General features: G+C 48.3%; 1 protein-coding gene across 3 annotated transcripts in view; it reads left to right on the top strand.

Annotated features, from left to right (window-relative positions):
• Positions 1–8587: 8587 nt before the first annotated feature.
• The window catches only part of SOAT1 (sterol O-acyltransferase 1), a 42967-nt gene continuing 40946 nt past the window's right edge, over positions 8588–10608 (top strand). The window contains exon 1 of one of the 3 annotated variants that reach the window (XM_067532402.1): positions 8588–8765. The gene's annotated coding sequence lies outside the window, so the exon portion shown is untranslated. Of the gene's footprint in view, positions 9870–10608 lie in introns of all 3 variants that reach the window. The other 2 variants (XM_067532401.1, XM_067532400.1) reach the window with 2 other exon arrangements.

Here is a 10608-nt window from a genome sequence, read left to right as displayed (position 1 = left end):
TCCTAAGAATTTTATACTTCCCTACAGAGACAACTTGGTTATTAATCTATTTGTACCACAATAATTGAGTTTTTGTCACCATTTGACATATACATTTTTTTCAAAGATGTGTAATTCAGATATAAAAATGTATTCCAGACTCATGATTAGTCTCCAAGGTCCCAACCCTAGAACCCTCCATTTCTAGAGTTGGAGTCTAGAAAAAGCCTCTGAAATTTGCCATAATATTAAAATGAGAGAGTTTGCTACTGCACATGTACATCTATTATTCTCCATAGTGTTGGTGCACTTTGCATATTATGGAGTAGGTAGAAACACAGTCCTTACTTAGGCCCTGCTTGTGATCTCACATCAGTGTATATTAGGAAAAACTCCACTGGAGTCAGTGAAATGATACCAGTGTAAAACTGGTATGAGACAATGAAAATGCAGAAATTTCTGCTGCACACTGAGGCACTATCTTGTCTCCCTTCAGCATCTCAGCAGCTACTGGCAAAGCAATAGCAGATTTGTTAACATCCACTTTAAGACACAGAGAAGCAGAGGAAAGCACATAAATTGCCACGCTGAACTGAGAAAGAGATTTGTGCTCCCAAGTGACTAATAAATGAACTTTTGAATGACTTTGAAGGCTGTGCTAGCTCTACTCGAGCTGAAGGTCCCCCTATGCTAGGGGAATCCTCAACTGCTACCTTTAGGCAGTGCTAAATTCCCTTTGTGTCAGTGAAGGGGCACAAAGGGGACCTATGGGGGGTCAGTCATCTTTTAGTATTCTGTAACTTCAGGTTTAGAGCCAGGATAAGGATACTTTTTGTTATATTCATTTAAACATGAATGAATTCACGCTCCTTTTGATTTCTGTTCTCTCTTTATGCTTAATAAGACAACAAATACTTCCTTTTAACTAAACTTCTGAACTGGAGACCTTGATTATGACCTTTGAGATATTTACTGGCTGATGCTTTTGAAGGGAATGAAACTCTGACCAAGAGGAGACACAGCAAGGTGATGGTGACTGTCTGCATGCTGGGCAAAATATATGCAGATGTCTCCCTTAAGAGCAATGCTGCACATGGGTCAGCCAGTAAGAGCCATGATAGGTATAATGAGATGCAATCAACAAAAAGAATAGTAGGCAGCCTTTATACTGTCTTCAATGTTTCTTCTTTTCCAGCTGCTGTCTTCTGCTTTCATTCAATCCTGACTGGGTGCTCCAGACCCTCAGTTTGTTACTGAGTGAGTGATTGCTAGTACAAGAGCAAGTATTTATTATTGCAATGTAGATGGAAATCTGTGGTGGTAAATTAATAAATATACCCTCCATTGCAGAAATGGGAGGGAAAGCCTTACTTTTGACCAGTCTCAGTACTATGCTTCCACAAAAAATTATTCAGAGACATTTTAAAACCTGAAGAACTCTTGTACTAGCAATCACTCTCTCAGTAACAAACTGAGGGTCTGGAGCACCCAGTCAGGATTCCCAGTATACACTCCACTATTCAAAGTAGAGCTCACTATAACTGCTGGCTCCACCACAATTAGCACTGAGTGTGCAGTGATAGCTGCATATAGATACTCAGGGCCTCACTTTCTCCTGTTGTGTTTTGTATGGTAGTCTTTTGCACTCAGGTTGCACAGTTTTATATGATTACACAAGGTGCAAAACAGTTTAGAATAGGTCCTCTTTCTCACTTGGGCTTCTAGAAGATCAGCTTGTTCTGGAATTGATCTCTCTGGAGCCACTTTTAAAGGATTCTTTACACAGCCTGACGTAGCATATTCCTCTGAGCTTGTTATTTCTTGAACAAGCTCAGAGCAGCTTTATCTGAGGCAGATAATTTCTGTAATATCATTTAGTAAACAGTAAAATACACTGCACTAGAGATCCTAGATCACTTTGAGCTGATGTCCCAAAGAGGATGACAATAATAGTTTAATGTTGGCAGGAGCGTTGAAAAACTTCTTCTGCCCCTGAGTGAGAGAATGCATGTTGTATGCAGAGGGTGAAGAATAGTTTCAGAAAACTGAGCTGCACTTGGCACAGTCAACCAGCAATTCTACATGTGCCTGGATTCCATATGCAGTAGCTTTCACTGTCTAATGTGTGCCAGACTCAGAGGAGGGCCTTCTTGCTGTAGACTATTGGGCAAAATAACAATAATCTTCCTCATTTGAAAGTCCAATGCATCAGTCAGATTGATCCTATTACTCTGAAAATTGTAGGGAAAAGGGGGGATCATTCACCCGTAGCTTCCTTTCCATGGTTCACCAAAGGGGTCACGGCAATGACAGTTGGCTCAGATGTGTCCTGTTTGGTAATATCCAGTAACTCAACACTTCAGTTTCTTCCCAATAAAACTCCTGCTTTTGTTAAATAGCTTTGTGTGGAAGCAAACAGCCTATCGGCAGGCAGTAGCCCTTCATTCTCCTTAGTAAGGTGAATTGAGTTCAGATGCAAAGTGTGATGTGGTGTTTGCATCAGGATACTGCTGCCCTCTGCAGAGAGTTGAAGACTTGCATGTGTATGATTGTCTCCTCTGCCATAAAAACCAGTGGAGTTGCTACTTTAGATTGTTTTTGGAATCCTGAGTTTAATCCTGCTGCCACTTCTGCCTGTTCTTAAAAAGGAATTTCCTGATCTGAATCTCTGTTGTCAATTATTTTGGGAACTCTAGACATACTCTTACAGTACAGAGGGGTAGGGTTAATGCTGGTTTCGTGTGCAGAATCTAGAGAAGGAACTGTGAAACCTGGAACCAAAAGTAAATAAGATTTGTGAGGACAAATCAATAATTCTAAATGCTCTGATACTTCCTGGAATTAGCCTTAGTTCTTCATAACAAAGTTCAGTTTTAGGACCTCAGGTTAGGTTGAGATGATGCGCAGCTTTGTGTTGCCACTTCTTTACTGGTCTTTTCTTTTTAAGCCAGCATTTGCCTTCGTTGAGGTTTAGGCTTCAGCTTTCCATTCATTTTCCACATTATACCAAAATAGCTACAAAAAAGCTGCAAGGTTGTAACCAGCTTTCCATTACATGCCTAACCTTAGTGCCCTTTTTAAAAGTCTTTAAAAATTTTTTTGTTACAAATGCAACATCAAAACAGACAAGAAGTCTATAGTAACATTGTCACTGCTTGAGGGAGCTCTTGGATGTGCATTCTGTTGAACATTGCTTTATGTGCTACTTACTGCTGTTATGCTGGAACCATTGTTTTTTTATTAAGAAAATAAAAAGCATAAGAAATAAGATCGGAGGTGTTGCTCTTAGTTATATATCTGGAAGTACTGAGGCTCCAGGATGACTGAGTCTTTCTTCCTAGTTCAGATGCAACATACCAAGGAACTTTAAAGGAGTCAGATGAAGGATCACTGCCCAAAATCAGAGTGCTGACAAAAAACAGACCTAGTCTAAAACTGCCATGACTTCTCAGTAGCTGAGATAACTGGCACCAAGAGCAATGAATACATTCTTTATAAATCTTACACTAAAACGTGGAACGGTATTGTTTTACACACACTTTGCAGTAGTGCAAATAAGCAGAAGAGGCAGGGCAATGGCGAATTGGGCCCAAAGCCTTTTTCCCAGGCTCCATTTTAGCTAAGATATGTGAGGCATCTGTCACAGGCCTTTCTGACCCATCTGCTAACCAATGCACCAACACTTGTGCATTCCCAAATCCAAATGAAAACCCATTACATACAAGCAAAATGGGCAAAATGTGATGAAAATTAATTGAGCAAAAAGAAGGGTAGAGGAGAAAAAGATGGAGGATGTGAGGTGGAAGATAAGGATGGGGGGGCTGCAGAGTGGACAGTGGGGCTATGGAGTGGCAGAGGGATAGGCAGGTACAAGGAATGGAGTAAACAAAGGGCACAAGTGTCAGGGAGACAATTTCCCATGTGAAATAGTAACAATGATGTAGTGTTATAGACAGGATCACTGAGAAACAATAGCGATTAGGAAATTAGTGAGGCAATGCAGCCAGTAGGATTAATAATCAAGATTGCAAAATATCTGTGAGAAACAGAGGAAGTTAGGTAATTGATGAAGCAATGCAATAACTTGGATAAGTGAAGAATTGGGGAACAGCCAGGGTAGAGGAAGGCATGACATTCCCACTTCTCTTTAAAAAATAAGGGGAAGGTAGGTAAGAGGGAGAACTTTCTCATTTTCTACTTCATTTGATGTCCTGATGAACAAAAAATGTAAAAGGGATTGAAGGGATGACTGGTAAGCAAGCCAGCTTGAGAACATTCCTCTGCTTCTATCGCCATCTGCTAGACATGTACAGTACCAGGGGCACGGAGTGTTGTTTGGATGCACTTGGTTTTTAGTTCTCCCACCAGTAGGAAAGAGGGAACTGTGTCACTCACTAGCTTAAATTTCAGGAGTCTGAGAAGATCCAATCCTTCTATTTGTATGATTATCTATGAAATGGAAAGCATTTCTAAGCAGAGATGGAGATTGTTATGAGATAAAGCCGGGACATGAATCAGGAATAAGCGCAAAGGAAAAAAGAATCTATGACTATGTTCTTGATGTTTGGGGATTTATTTGGAGTATTTTTAAACTATTCAGAAAATTAGGAAGATAAAAGAGATGGACAGTGAATTTTTGTCCATTCTGAAAACTGAGCTGCCAGCATTAAGTGGTATTTTTAAGTTAAATTAAATGCTTTAATTTAGGTCCAAACTTTAGGCTTAGTAAAACAAGGTATCTTTTTAAGTGGCTTCCATTAATAATCTCCAAGCACTTCACAGGCCTTAATTAACAAGATCCTAGTAGGAAGAGAAAAAAAGGTCTGTTTCCTCTGACCAATCTATTTAATATGATGGTTGGATTAGTGACACACTGCCCCACTTCTGACAGCAGTAAAAAGCTCTTACTCAGTTCAGCAGTTGTCATACTCTGCAGAGTCCTGTATCCCGGCTTTCTATAGAGAAATATATACCATGTACAATGGAAAATCCAATCTTTGTATTTTTCAAAATGCTTGTATGTTTGTATATCTAACAGACTTGCACTCCCCCATTTCCCTGCCTGACCTTGGAGAATATTTTCAAGATGTGCTAATAAAGATGTGGCTGTGTCTGTCTTTTGTCTCCCATTATGGCCATAATAAGAAAAGTTCCAAGTGGCGGGGAGAGACAGTGAGTGCTCCATCTTCTTGTTTAAAGGTACATCATCCCTTTGTGCGGTTTTCCTGCTGGTTTACTAATTTCATGTAGAAGCTTTGTTGATGGGAGGCATACTAGGGCAATTTTCCCACTGGTTAATTTCCACCAGTGGTGGCAACAGTGGCAGATGGCTCAGTGGCTGCTACTGCTTCACATTGTGTAAAATAACCCTGCTTATAATCTAACCAGGGCGAAGGTGTTAAAATCACTTCCACAGAAAAACAAGGTTACTTATTAGTAACTGATGTTCTTCGAGATGTGTTGCTCATGTCCATTCCACTATAGATGAGTGCATGCCACCGTGCACGATTCTCGGAACTTTTTTCCCCTTAGCAGATCCCGTAGGGCCAGCTTTGGTGCCTCCTGGAGTCCCATGCACATGCCGCGGTATATGAGGCACTGCTGGCCCTACGCCCCCTCAGTCCCTTCTTTCTGCCAACTCCAGCAGTGAGGACAGGCGGTGGGTTGTCAAATGGACATGAGCAACACATCTCGAAAAACATCAGTTACTGGTTAAGTAACCTTGTTTTCTTCTTTGAGTGATTGCTCATGTCCATTCCACTATAGGTGACTAACAAGCAATACCTTTGGAGGTGGGTCGGAGTTACCAGTGAGCTGCCCTCAGCACGGCTCTGCCGAATCCCACGTCCTCTCTCACCTGCTGGATGATAGCATAGTGGGACGTGAAGGTATGCACCAACGACCAGGTGGCAGCTCTGCAGATGTCCTGCAGGGGCACTCTCTCCAGGAAGGCCGTAGATGAGGCTTGAGCTCTGGTTGAGTGCGCTGTGATGGTTCCCAGAAGCGGCACCCTCGCCTGCTCGTAGCAGAACTTGATGCATGATGTAATCCATGAGGAGATGCATTGGGTGGAGGCAGGTGAGCCTTTTATCCGGTCAGTCACTGCGACGAAGAGCTGCGTCAATTTCCAGAACAGCTTTGTACGCTTGATGTAGAAGGCCAGGGCTTGTCTCATGTCCAGCGAATGCCATCTCCTCTCCTCCTCCAAACCGTGCGGTTTGGGAAAAAACACTGAGAGAAAAATATCTTGGCTACAATGAAATTGGGAAACCACCTTGGGCAGGAAGGCTGGATGCGGCCTCAACTGTACCTTAGCCTTATAGAATACTGTATAAGGGGGCTCCAAGGTCAAGGCCCTAATCTCGGAGACCCTCCTAGCTGAGGTAATGGCCACCAGGAAGGTTACCTTCCATGAAAGCATGAGCAGGGGGCATGAAGCCATCGGTTCAAAGGGGGGCCCTGTGAGTCTCGAGAGCACCAGGTTGAGATCCCAGGGAGGCACCGGGTCACGGACCTGCGGATAAAGCCTCTCCACGCCTTTGAGGAACCTGACCGACATGGGATGGCAGAACAAGGATTTCCCTCTAGCAGCTGATGGATGGCTGAAATGGCTGCCAGGCAAACCCTCACCGAGGCCAGCGCCACACCCTAGAGCAGTGGTTCTTAACCTTTCCAAACTACTGTACCCCTGAAGCCTGAGTCCCACCCCCACGGGGCTGAGGCATGTAACTTAGTTTCATGGCGCCCCTGTGGCTCCAGGCAATTGCCTTTCTTGCCACCCTCAATACCAGCTCTGCACTTGCGACCCCTCTAAACCCCCAGGTTGAGAAACACTGCCGTAGAGCTTTAGCTGGAGTAGGTACTCCAGGATCACCTGTATAGGCAAGAGGCTGGGCGGAATACCCCGGGACTCCACCCAACAGGTAAACTGCCTGCACTTAGCTCGATATACGACCTGTGTAGAAGGCTTCCTGCTGCCAAGCAGTGTTATTCAAATAACAAATATCACAGGATCTTTTTCAGGGGATAAGGCAACAAGTTATGTTTAATGTGAATACAGAAATTTGGTAAATAGTATCAACAGAAAGAAAAGTAGATAGCTTCCTTGCAGAGGGCTGAGGAGCGAACTCCCCCCTGACTGTTTATGTAAAACATGGCTGCGGTGTTGTCCACACCACTCTGCCTGTCAGGAATCGGAGGAACACCTTGCACGCTAGGCGAATGGCCCTGAACTCCTTCATGTTGTGGGTGCTGGTGAACTCCTCAGTGCTGGGGATCTGGAATGGGAACTGTCCGAGCACCGCCTGGCAGACCTCGACTGGTGCCATCTCTTGGCCTGCGCTGCCTCCGGTGCTGGGGACCATCGTCAGTGCCGAGAGGGAGACTCCTCATCCTGAGTCGACGCAGGCCAGCTCGACGACGCTAACCTGGAGCGACTGCTGGGGGAGCGTACTTGCTCTACCCCTGGTGGCCATTTGGCGGGAGATCTTCCTCTCCACCACCCTTCAGGGGGGACCCAACGCAAGTTTGCCCCAGGGACACCGGCCCCTTCTCCCTTGGCGGAGGTGGGGGTGGAGGTGGCGTAGGGAAGGCCAACAAGGCTCTTGCCGCCTGAAAAGCCTCTGGCGTCGATGGCATCAGCAGGGGCACTCTCCCACTTCCAGGAGTCAGGGGAGGCTCCATGCTCGGAGATGCAGGCACTGGAGAAGACTCGACGGGCCGAGTTCGGTGCATCTCCGCACTCTATCTTGCCCATACCAACAGCGCAGGGGAGTGTCCGCTCTCCGTGTGCTGTTTCTTCCTCTTTGGCACCGGGGATGTTGCTCAGTGCCAAGTTGAGGCCAGTGCCGGCGGTGCACTCTGCACCAAGGTTACGCTCAGTGCCAAGGTGGAGCCGGGCGGATGCTGGGCAGAGTGCTGCCTCCATGAGCAGGGCTTTTAACCGGATCCATTGGTCCTTCTGAGTCCGTGGTTTAAAAGCCCTGCAGAACTTGCACTTACGTTTTCTGTGCTCTTCCCTTAAGCACTTAAGGCACCCATCGTGGGGGTTGCTGAGTGGGAAGGCCTTCCTGCAGGAGACACACGGCCCGGGGATCGGGGCATAGCCCGACTGCTCTAAGTCACCGCAGGGACTTACTTATCTAACTACACTTAACAATCACTTAACAACTACTTAAAACTAATTAAACTACTTAGAATAACAAACAGTTCAAAGAAGGGGAATAGAACTTGCAGAGAGCAAGGCTAGTTCCAGCAACCAACACCGGTGGAAAGAAGGAACTGAGGGGTCTTAGGGCTGGCAGTGCCTTAAATACCGTGGCATATGTGTGGTACTCCAGGGGGCACCAGAGCTGGCCCTACTGGGTCTGCTAAGGGGAAAAAAGTTCCAGGAACCGTGCCTGGTGGTGTGCACTCACCTATAGAGGAATGGACATGAGCAATCACTTGAAGAAGAACCAAGTTGCTAACACCTGTGAGACTGAGTGGGTGCTAACAATGTTGATAGTAGACTGGCCAAAGATGGGTAGTGGATTAACGCTGTAGCCCTTTATATATTGTAACCAGGTTCATTCTTGGGGCTGCTGTACTCAGAGTCCCAGGGACTACTTAAACCCAGTCTGAACACTCTGGCTCATTGGAGTTGTACAGATTTTTTAAAGTGTTTCTCATGGCTGCTTGGTGAACTTGGACTGTGTAAACTTGAAACTATCTGACTGAAAGAGGAAGGAGAAGAAGCTAAGCAACACGTGATGGATGAGGAAGAGGAATTAGCAGGCCTTGTTTTGGTATTCCTTCCCCTTTACCCCTTCGCCCGTTACAAGGTGAAGGGGCCTGCAGACAAGGGAAGGCTACTAAAGATCAATTGCGGTGGAATTCTTTCCAGTGAATCACATTCTTTCCCGCTACTTGCATCAGGCTGTTTTCAACAGTTCCTGCAGCCCAGATCACCGCGCTGAGCCCGCCGCCCTCTCCCTTTGCAGGGGGGCGCTTGGACCTTCTCCAGCTCAGGCCCAGGGCGGGTCCCTTACTTAGGAAAACTTCAGCTAATTAACCAGAATCGTTGTCTTAATGAAACAGACAGGGGGAGCGGAACCCTTACCGCACCGGCCCCAGCAGCTAGGAAAAGCCGGCTGTGGGGAGGAGGGGGAAGCTGACTCAGCCGCTGGCTGCCCCCTTTCTCGGGAGAATGCAGCGGCTACACCAGGCTGGGCTGGGCGCTGCCGCATGTCCTCGCCGCCGGCGGGCGCAGCGTGTAAGCCGTGCACCGAGCCCAGCCCCGCCGCACCGAGAGACGAGCCAGGGGGCTAACGTGGCTGTCAGTGTCTAGTCAGCCTGGTTCGTGCCGCAGGAGGCGGCGGCGGGGCTCCCCCCCCTCCATGGCCTCTGGCGGGAGAGTGGTGAGGGGGCGCGAGCCCCGCAGGCTAAAGGCGGTGGTGGGGGAGGGGAAACACGGCGAGGGCGGCTGGGGAGAACCTGCCACCAACCAACCAGTGCCAGCCGGCTTAGGGCTAGGGCTAGGAGCGCAGGCGCCGCCCGCCGGACCCAGCAGAGCGCGCGCACCACGTGTCTGCCACTTGCTCCCCTCCCTCTCCCCTTTACCGCCCCCTCTGCCACACTATTTCCCCGTGCCCCGCCCCCTCCCTCAGCTCCTCCTTCTCTCCTTTGCGGCGGCGCCGGCCGGGAGGAGGCAAGGGGCAGGGCCGGCTTCGGGGCGCCGGCAGCCAATGAGCGGCGACGCTCCCCACTGCTGTGCGCGGTGACCTCGCGGAGGCGTGGCTAGGCTGCCGGAGCTTCGCGTCCTGTTCTTTAATTCATCCAGCCGGCCGAAGAAGAGGTGAGTGAGGCGCGCTCAGGCAGGGGGGTCTCGCGGACACTTGGCTCGGGACAAGGTAAGGTGACGTACCCCACCCCACCCCACCCGGAGCAGGCGCGGCGAGGGGGGAGGGTGTTGCTGGTTCGGGGTTCCGCGCGCTGGTTCTCACGCTCTGGGTTGCTCCGCGGGAGTCCGGGATCCCCGCTGCCAAAGGGCCCAGCGTGTCTGCCCCGCAGGGGCTGTGTGCGAACCGCCCCGCGCTGGGTATCGGTCTCTGGTGCGGTGCCGCGGGCTTGGTAGTTCAGAGCAGGGGCGATCCCTGTGTGGGGGTGTGCGTCTTTCATTCCTCGTCGGGTCCCTGCCATGGGAGCCGCCACGCTGGGGGGTGGGGGACGCTCCTCGGAGCCCCGGGCCTGGCTTGGGTTTGGAGGGCAGCCCACCTGGATGTACAGAGGAGACCAGCAAAAATGACAAAAGGTTCAGCAGACCCGACCTGTGAGGAAAAGTTAAAAACCTGGGGATGGTTAGTTGTGAGAAACGGAGTGTGAGGGGGAACCTTGTAACAGCCTTCAGATTAAGGGCTGCCCCAAAGAGGACAGGATCAGTTCTCCATGTCCACTGAAGGTTGGAAGAGAAATAATGGGCTTAATCTGTAGCAAGGATGATTTAGGTTAGATGAAAGCTGTCTAACTCTGAGGGTAGTTAAACTCTGGAATAGGCTTCCAAGGAGGCTTTGGAATCCCCCATTGGAGACTTTTAAGAACAAACTGGACAAACACCTGTTAGGGATGGTCTAGGTTTACTTGGTTCTGCCT

The sequence above is a fragment of the Emydura macquarii genome, unplaced genomic scaffold (assembly GCF_026122565.2).
Source record: "Emydura macquarii macquarii isolate MOO-44397 ecotype Brisbane River unplaced genomic scaffold, CSIRO-AGI_Emac_v2 contig_3287, whole genome shotgun sequence".
In the NCBI taxonomy this organism is placed as follows: Eukaryota; Metazoa; Chordata; order Testudines; family Chelidae; genus Emydura; species Emydura macquarii.
Note: the sequence above shows the minus strand (reverse complement) of the source record. Positions and strands in the feature narration are given on the sequence as shown.